Here is a 10,098-nt window from a genome sequence, read left to right as displayed (position 1 = left end):
TCTCTGTCTCTCTCTGCACGAGGGATTATATAACAACCGGTACATAACGTTTCTCCTGGGCTATCTCTCTGTTGCCAGAAAACTAAAAACGCTGAAATATGATCCCACGAATGAATCATCACTGTACCTTTAAAATTAACATCCTCAGAAATGACTTCACCAAGGCGCACCTGTTGAAATGTGGTTAACTAGCATAATCATAACAATAATGATTATATCAGTAAATTATTATCGTAAGATGTTGATGGACAGGCACTTGTGTGAAATAAATCAAGCTATCTGAAGACGTTCACATGTAAATGTTTAAGTGACAATTATCGAGGTTGGAGAGGGCAACGTGGCTCGCAGCGACATGTATGATGGATGCGGTGATGCTTGGTGTCGGTATAAAGCACGTGGCCGTCAAGAAAGATGATGATGATGATGATGACGGCGACGATGATAATGTGTTATGGATGTGGTGTGCCGGGTACAGACCCGGCTGTGGGTTTCCACCTCAGCTGACCCCGCCTGTAGGAAGGGTTGCCGACTGCATTCTATAAACCGGTGGGTGAGTGGTGAGGTGGTGGGGTGAGTTGGCGGCTAGTGAGCAGTGTGAGGTGAGGAGTGGTGAGGTGCTGGGACTGCCCACCAGTGATTAATACCTCACAGCAGCCCAATGCCGGATTCAACTCTCACACAGCAGACTGACTCGCGCCTGTTCCACCCCCCACCGGGACCCCCCCAACCCACCCCCCATCCCCCAGTGGAGCAATTAGGTTAATTAGGGTAATCACGGTAATTAGCAAGACCTCCAGGGCCCCCCCCCCACACGTGCCCCTCCCAAGTCTCAACCCACGTGGTCAGCGTTCTCAACGCAGGGACGACGCGCAGGCAGCCAGCGATTGATATAGATACACGCAGACAAAGAGCCCCCGTATAGCCTCAACAGGCTGGTGGGGCAAGTGCTGCTGTTAGCGAGCAGCACCTATGAAGGCCGGCACGGCACACAAAGGGGATGGGTGGCCAGCGCCACGCCCGACTGCCTTTGTCTCTCCGGTGGCGATGTTTTTCACAAATCGTGCCACGGACTCGATTGAGGCTGAGTCGACCTAGGGGTGAGTCCTATGGACCGGTTCAGATAATCGTCACTGCTGTTGGCCGTGAGCGAGAATTGAACTCGGGTCGCCGGGTTCATGGCGCAGTGCGCTAACCGATTCTCCACCGCTATATAGAAATACAAAGACCAAGATCCCCCATATAGCCTCAACAGATTGTTGGGGCAAGTGCTGTTAGCGAGCACCTATGAAGGCCGGCACAGCACACGAGGGGGTGGGTGGCTAGCACCACACCCAGCCGCCTGTGTCTCCCAAGTGGCAATGTTTAAACTCCACACCACGTCCTCATTTGAGGCTGAGTCGACCTAGGGGAGGCCCAGGTCCGGTTCAGATAATCGTCACTGGTGGTGACTGTGAGCGCTTAACAAGAACACTACCGCTTCCCCGCTACAACACATACACAGAGAGAGACAAGACAAAGATCCCCCGTATAGCCTTAACAGACTGCAGGGGCAAGTGCTGTTAGCGAGCACCTATGAAGGCCGGAACGGTACACGAGGGGGTGGGTGGCCAGCACCACGCCCGACCGCCTTTGTCTCCCCAGTGGCGATGTTTACACACCACACCAGGTACTTATTTCACGCTGAGTCAACCTAGGGGATGCCCAGGACCGGTTCAGATAATCGTCACTGGTGATGGCTGTGAGCGGGAATCGAACTTGGGTCGCCAGGTTCGTAGCGCAGCGCGCTTAACACGAACACGACCGCTTTCCGCTACAACACATACCGAGAGAGAGACACACTCCCACAGGCAAGACATTAACACACAGGCAGTCACACACTCATAGCCTCACTCACGCCGTGCAACACACGTTGGGGAACGCCATCTCCCCATAGGGCGATCCGCAAATATCCATCCAGGTGTGTATGTCACAGTGTGTGTGTGTGTGCAACCCCTTAATATAAAAGAAACTCAGAACCGGCTGAATATACATCAACAACAATAACAACAGGCACTGATGAAGCCACCGTATCCCCCAGAAAACCTTAGCACCGCGCTCGCACACACAAACACGTGGACACATAGCACGACACACACACACGTGAGCACATAACACGACACACACAGCTATCGGGAGGGAGCGGTGGCGCAGTGGTTAGCGCGTTTGCGCTGCAAACAAAAAAACCCAGAGACCCGAGTTCGATTCCATGTCCGTGGCGAGTTGCGTCTGGAGGCTTCCAGCCCGCTGTCATCAGCGACCCTTACCGCTCTTCTCGTCAAGGAGCATACAAACCATCATCATCATCACGCCAACTCTGCTCGTCATCCTCGCAGCAGCAGCAGCGGCAGCTTTTGAATCGCCGGTCGGACAAAGACGCGCGGCGCTTTCAGATGCGCTTCCGCGGCCGTCTGGAACGCTCTTCCCTCCGATGTGAGGAAGCGACTGGGAGCTACGCACTTTAAATCGTCTAGATCGACACGAACTCATTTCGTGAGAACTGCTTTTTTGTTCAGTTTCTTGTCCTTTCCCCGCGCCTCCGATTAGCGAGGTTGGCTACGCGCGGTGCGAAAGGCGTTCAACGTACGTGCTTGTCTAGCCCACCTTCAATCGTGCTGTTCGTTGCTGGCCGCTCGGCGGGCGTGGTGAAGTATGGTCAAATAACCCACCCCCTCCCATTATCTACACGGCGTGCGTGGAGAGGCCTTCATCCAGCAGTAGATTGAGAACACCGCCGCACAATGCGCGCCGTGAAACGAGGATGGATTTATGAGCAGCAGACGTTCCGAGCAATGACCCTTCTTCAGGACGGAGACGTCATCGCGGAGCTATGAGGAGGTGAGTCTCAAGGCGCGCGTTCTTGAGACGTGAAAAGCTGAACGAGATAAAGGCGCATCCCTGAAAGTGCTCGACCGACGTATACATTTTTTTTACAAATAGTTCTTATTTTAACAGCCAAGCCCCACTAAGCTGTGTAGTTGTTTTTCAGAAGCGACCTGGCCACAAATGATAGCTCAACCACTCACTCAGCCACTCACTCACTCACTCACCCACCCGCTCACTCACCAACTCGCCCACTCACCCACCCACTCACCACACTGCAGCTGATAAACGCATCTCGTCGCGGAATTTACCGACTCGTTTTCCCAGCTCCCTTAGAAGCTCGCTCGGGTCAAGAGACGTGGACTCCCCGTCAAATTTACGACCTCAGCCGTCGTGCGCTTCGTTGCTGGCCGCGTGGAGTCTAGGGACCCTCTGCGCCTAAACTGCGCTCAGCCACCCCGGGTCGCGTTTCTCTCTCAACGCCCAACGCGATGTCGCCCGACCTCAACGGCTCCCGCGCAGACGACCTCTGCGCGCCCAGATACCGCGACTTCAACTGCACAGAAGTCGTCTACCGGCCCGCGACCCGCGCCGCTCTCCTCTCCACCCTCCTCGTCTTCGTCGTGGTCAACCTCATCGGCAACGCGACGGTCATCGCCTCCATCCTCTACTTCAGGCAGCTGCAGACGTGCACCAACGCGCTCACGCTCTCGCTCGCCTGCACCGACCTGCTCGTGGGCGCCGTCGTGATGCCCCTGAGCGCCACGCGCGAGGCCTACACCTGCTGGTTCTACGGCCACGCGGCGTGCCGCCTCCACACGTGGCTGGACTACTCGCTCACCACCTCGTCCATCGTCCACCTCGCCTGCGTCGCCGCCGACCGCTCGGTGGCCATCGGCGACCCGCTGCGCTACCGCGAGCGCGTCACGCCCGCCGCGGTCGCCCTCATGGTGGGGCTCTGCTGGCTCAGCCTGGCCGGCTACGCGCTGCCTCTCCTCGCCTTCTGGCCCACGGTCATGGTGCCCGAGCCCTGCCCCGACAACTGCAACGTGGAGGTGAACGTCGAGTACGCGATGGCGAACACGGTGTGCGCCTACGCGCTGCCGCTCTCCGTCATGGTGGTGGTGTACGCGCGCATCTACGTGCAGGCGCGCGCCCAGTCGCGCAAGATCAAAGCCGTCGCGATGCCGGCGGCGACGGCCGAGGAGTCGTCGTCGCTGTCGTCGTGGAAGGCGATGAGACGCGAGCACAACGCGACATTTACCCTGGGCACTCTGGGAGGAGTCTTCGTCCTCTGCTGGGTGCCCTACTTCATCGCCTCGTCAGCCGAGTCGTTCCTCGACACGGACACGGCCATCTTGCTGGTGGACGTCGCCAACTGGTTCACCTACGTGAACTCCACCATCAACCCGGTGCTCATCGTGTCGCTCAACCGCTCCTTCCGCGGCGCGCTGAAGCTGGTGCTCAGCGGCAGGGTGTTCACGCGCAAGTGCAGGGAGAGCGATTTGCTCGATTGACGTAGGCGAGGGAAAAAGATTGAAAAAAACCCATTCAAGACAAGCCACGGTGAGTGCGATTGTGGGCCATGTGCAAGCAAAAGCTATGCGTCCGCAGAGTAAACCCGCGGTGTGTCTGTCTGAGCGCATTCAATGGAGGAGGAGGGAGGAGGAGAAGCAAATCGACACGAACTCTTCTCTCTCTCTGTACTGAATCCCTCTTTGTCGTGGCCAGCAACAGCAGGCCCCGAGATTAGATTTTTTTCCATTGAAAACTCATTTCTTTAGAACGGCTTTTTTGTGTTTAGTTTAGATTAGAACAGTTGGCTACGCACGGTGCGAAAGAAGTTCACCTTCCTTAAAAATGTATATTTTTACGAGGTAAAGCCCACGAAGCTATTAGATATTTTTGTTTTAAAGAAGCGACCCGGCCACGAATGGCTCAACGAAGTGGATTATCACGTGGGAATTTATTGCAGAAGCCAAATGATCGAAACGCGTGGTGATGTTGATCCTAAATGTGGAGGGGGGAAACCGGAGGACCCGGATCAAAGTCCACGCGACCACCACGAGGAGAGTGAGAGACAACGCAGACTACAAATCTTCAGCAGGCGAGCGAGAGAGACTCACACAAAGACAAAGGTCCACCTCATAGCCTTAACAGACTGTTGGGGCAAGTGCTATTAGCGAGAACCTATGAAGACCGGCCCAGCACACGAGGAGGTGGGTGGCCAGCACTGTGCCCGGCCGCCTTTATCTCCCCAGTGGCGATGTTTACACACCGCACCAGGTACTCATTGGTGGCCGTGAGCGGGAATCGACCCTGGGACGGCGGCTTCATAGCGCAGCGTAGCGCTAACCGCTATGCTGCCTGTACAACAACCGCTATTCGCCACTAAGTGGCGGTGACGTCACCACGACGCTTGTGCCAGCCTAAGTGCACCTTGAGGCCACGTGAAGTGTCGAAAGCCCGCTGGCAGGAGGTCATGGGGCAGACGCAGGTGCCACGGGTCGACTGACTGAGATGACCGAGATGACTGGTTGATGCACCACCTGTGCCCCCTACTGTGCCGCTCGTTGTTGTGAGCGTCGCTCATCCGCCCTCCGTTGTTGTTGGAGGGCGACTGCCTCCAACTGCCCAGTAGCGTCCTTCACGAACCTCCTCCACTGAGGCCGATCTTGACACCGCTGGTACCAGTCATCGGCAAGTCCACTCAGCTACTCGTCCTCCTGTACCACATCACTCCATCTCTTCTCTAGCCCGTGCCGCGCCCGTTTAGCCCCCTCGATCCGGCCGAACAAAAGCTGTTTAGGCATGCGGTGGCTGGGCATGCGGTCTACATGACCCAGCCAACGCAGCCTTGCCTGCCCGTACACACACACACTCATCTCTGTCCATAATCCTATCCACAGTGTTTGTGTAGGACCAACACCTTTACAGAGCTGAAAAGAGTTCAAAAGAACTCACGCCGACACACCGGCTTGTTGTGAAAGACCCAACGCAGAATATCCCTGGGTTTGATCTCCCACGAAGCTCACGGTCCACCCTAAACCACATCCCCTGCACAAGCCGTGGCAGCAGCAGATGCGGATACCTGATACACAAATGGAAAATTAAAAACTCTCCATGAGTGTGCCACTGCGGCCATCCAGAACAGAGACGGTAACAACTCATCCACGACTACGACGTCGGAAACATCATCGCAGCGACGCACTCCGCTCCTGCTCTTGACGCGGTTGTCTTCTGGCTCGGCCCACCGCAATGTGACATTGAAGTCGTCGTCTCGTGCAATCCACATCAGCAGCCGCACGACGAGCAGAAGAACACCGCGATAATCCTCGACGGCATGGGACGAGAACTCGTGCACGCGACTCTCGCGCGTGAACACGTCCATCTCGGCGCCGCGGTGGCCTGGAGATGTTAACTGCCTCGCCTGGTATGCAGGAGGTCGTGGGGTTCGATGCCTGCTGCTGTGTATATTTTGGAGTTTGCGTGTCTCTCTCTCTCTCACTCCCTCCCCGTGGTCGCGTGGATTTTTCTCCGCTGAGCGATCGTTCGTGACGGCCAAGGTCGCTTCTGAAAAAGTGCTGCGTCGCTCAGTGGGCCTTACCTGGTCAATTGAAATAAACATGTCTTCATAGTGTAATTCCCATCGTTTTACAGAACTCTTTGGGTTACCCCCCCCCACCACCACCACCATCATCTACATCACAGCTCGATGCTGAGTGGTCATCCCGTTTAACGATAACGAGCACGCGCGCTCAATCGTCACCTCGCTCCGGCTCGCTCAATGTCTCTGTCACTTGACTTTGTAATCGTGCTATGATCGGAGTAAAACAAACCAAAAAAGTACTCCAACCAGTGCACTTCCCTCATTTTCAGGAGGGAAAGGGGGACGGGGACGGGGTGTTGCCACTTTCGCCGATAAGACATCGTCAGTGTGAGCGAGGGCCGTCGCAACATTTGAAACCATTGGGGGTTTGTGTGACAGCAGCACGACGATGATGATGATGGGGGGGGGTCTTGGCTGTTTGTGGGGCCGCGAGTCGTCAGGGGCCGCACTTAAGGCCACCAGGGGCCCCGCCAGTGGCCCGCGGGGGGGGGGGGCGTGAAGAGCGCTGGTCCACCCCAGTCGATCAGCATGTCAGAATCAGAAGAATATTCATACCGGCGGAATCCGATGAGCTCTAAGGCTCTTTTTCACGGGTGTCCAGTCGATGTCGCGTGCGGTGGTGGGGTAAAGTGTGGGTAACTGCAACCTCGTCCAAAGCTGTCTGGTGAGGGAGGAAGTGTAGGCCGAATACCCCTGTCGAGTAGAGTGGGGCTCTCCCAGGGCTCGCCACGAAAGGCCGCCAGGTGGCCCGCCAGGGTCCTTGCGATGAGGAACGCTGCGCTGCAGGGAATGTACTACCGTAATACCCCGGTTTACGTCTTGGGGGGGGGGGGGAGGGTGGCGGGGAGAAGCGTTCCTGAAAGATTCGGCGACGTATATCGAAGCGACGTCAATCGCGGCGGTTTGCATGGTAGGCGGAGGCGAATGCTGCGAGGCGACGGATCACGAGAAAGAACGGACGATGACGATGCGTCATCGACGTAAGCGTGGGGTTGAGGCGACGCAAATCGGGTAGTCGCGGCGACGACGCGTTTGCGAAACCACGCAAACCAGAGAGAGACGTACATCGGGGTTTTGCTGCACCGCGCAATTATTAAACGTTGATGTCTAACATCTGTGCTCGATTCGATTTCCAATAATATTGACGCAGGTTGTTTTTCTCCCCGTTTTCTGTTTGCTTCGTGTGCTGCCCTTTATTCGCCTTGCCTGCATCGCGCTGTGTGATGCAGACGTGCCAAGATGTGTAAAAACACCAAACAGAAACCTTGTGCAAGGAATCCTGTCCGCATTGACCGCGCACGGTGCTGGTGGTGAACGTGCAAACACAAACGTGCTCTGGTAACAGACGCATTGTCTTTGAAACTGATTGGTCCACACCAGATACAGCTTTCTTTGGAGCCGAGACCAGAGGACGCCAAAAAGTCGAACAGCGGTGAGCAGCACCTTTCTTGAATCCGCTGATCTTAGAGAGGGCGGCTGAGAGGTCAGAGAACTGACCTGGCATCCAGAGAGCCACGGAGTAACCCGGGTTCTGTCGTGGATAGGGTAGCCAAATGTTCTCTCCCGCGCCTGGCGTGGAGGCGGTTGTGGGCTCCGATCCCGAGTCCCTGACACCTGCTGTATATTTGGAGTTTGCGCGTTCTCCACGTGGCCGCGTGGACTTTTGTCCGAGACTTCCGGCTTTTGTTTGTTATTTCCTGTCGGACCCGGATGAACGCATGCTTTGGGATTATTTGGTTGCGAAATATGTCCACGTGATAAGCCACTTCGGTTGAGCGATTAAACATTTTTTGTTTAAACTACTTTATAGATCTTGCTTCCGTACCCTGGATCCGTGTGTCAATCGTCACCTTTGACGCAGCACAATGGTGATGTGCACGTGTTTCCACATTCCTATTCCGAGGGCCAGGATGTCCTCGCCGATCACCGTTGGCATCCCTGCTCGCCCTGGGGTACTGATTTTGTCGACCCCGTGATGATGATGATGAGTATTATAATTATGTAACAATCACGTGATCTGTTGTCGATGTTGATGACGATCAGTAAGAGCCATGCAAAATAATACAAGCAAGAAGTATAAACAACAATATTGTACTGGTAGGAACCTCCTGGTTACACCAGCCCACAGGGGATTATTCTGTCCGTCTGTCGTGCATCCAAAAATGGGAGGGGTGGGGCTGGGTGGAGAGGGGTGGGAAGGGGCTGGGTGGGGAGGGGCTGGGTGGGGCTGGGTGGAGAGGGGAGGGTGGAGAGAGGCTGGGTGGGGAGGGGCTGGGTGGGGAGGGGAGGGTGGGGAGGGGCTGGGTGGGGAGGGTGGGGCTGGGTGGGGGCTGGGTGGGGTGGGGCTGGGTGGGGAGGGGCTGGTCACCCCGTGGTGCCCTTAAACGTTTAACCTACTCACGCCGGCTTGTGCCCGCCCTCACAGTCGGCCATATTTGCGGACTACACCACGCCGCCGTTGACCCTGGCCATTGAACGAGCAACCCAACGTTCCTACCAGCTCCCTCCGCAGGACAATGTGTTACACACAACGACAAATATCCGTATAGCCTTAACAGACTGTAGGGGCAAGTGCTGTTAGCGAGAACATATGAAGGCCGGCACGGCACACGAGGGGGTGGGTGCCCAGCACTACGCCCGTCGGCCTTTGTCTCCCTAGTGGCGATGTTTACACATCACAACGGGTACTCATTTGAGGCTGAGCCGACCTAGGCGAGGCCCAGGACCGGTTCAGATAATCGTCACTGGGTGTTGGTGGCCGTGAGCGGGAATCGAACTCGGTTCGCCGGGTTTGTAGTGCAGCGTAGCGCTAACCGCGACACCACCGCTCCCCCCACACACACAGACACACAATCATGTTATTAATACAACCAAGCCGATCACCATTCCAATTATCACCAATTCCTCGGGTAAACCGCAGGGCTGCTCACACGCGAACAAAAGGTGTGACCCGCAATGCCTTCAAGGGAGATGTCGTCTGAATAATATTCCTAATTGTATGGACAATAATTTAACGCGAGAGAGAGAAAATATCATACGAATGATGTCACTCCTCCGGGGTGATCCCTAAATAGTTTCTCACGAAAGTCCCTCTAGCATCGATTCATATCCACCCGCGCGTGAGTCAGTGGGTGTCAGATCGCTTGTGTGTGTGCGAGTGTACACGAGTGCGCGCGTGTGTGTGTGTGAGTGTGGGGAGTGGTGGTTGCATCGGTTGCGTAACGTTGTGTGGAAGCTACCTGGTCTGTCGCTCCGCACGAAGCTTCAGGTCGTCTCGGCCACAGTCATGCCCTCCCTTCTCTACGCTTGCAAAACGTGGACCCCCCTATTGGAACATCTTCGCCGGTTAGAAACATTTAAGCTGGCCTGCCAACGATCCATCCTGGGTTTAACCAGGCTGGATTGTGTGAGGAGCTCACAAATCCTTGAAAGATCTGGACAAAGTCCCATCGGTGAGCTCCTCCGGCAGGCAAGGCTGCGTTGGCTGGGCCATGTAGCCCGCATGCCCAGCCACCGCATGCCTAAACAGCTTTTGTTCGGCCGGATCGAGGGGGCTAAACGGGCGCGGTACTGGCTAGAGAAGAGATGGAGTGATGTGGTACAGGAGGATGTGGAGCTGAGTGGACTTA

The 10,098-nt window shown here is 55.9% G+C and overlaps 1 pseudogene; it reads left to right on the top strand.

Annotated features, from left to right (window-relative positions):
* The first annotated feature begins 3,350 nt into the window (after window positions 1-3,350).
* LOC144942565 (trace amine-associated receptor 365 pseudogene) lies at window positions 3,351-4,376 on the top strand (annotated as a pseudogene).
* The last annotated feature ends 5,722 nt before the right edge of the window (window positions 4,377-10,098 follow it).

Source organism: Lampetra fluviatilis, chromosome 27 (assembly GCF_964198595.1).
Source record: "Lampetra fluviatilis chromosome 27, kcLamFluv1.1, whole genome shotgun sequence".
Lineage (NCBI taxonomy): Eukaryota > Metazoa > Chordata > Hyperoartia > Petromyzontiformes > Petromyzontidae > Lampetra > Lampetra fluviatilis.
The sequence above is the reverse complement of the archived record's forward strand: the minus strand, read 5'-3'. Positions and strand labels throughout refer to the sequence as shown.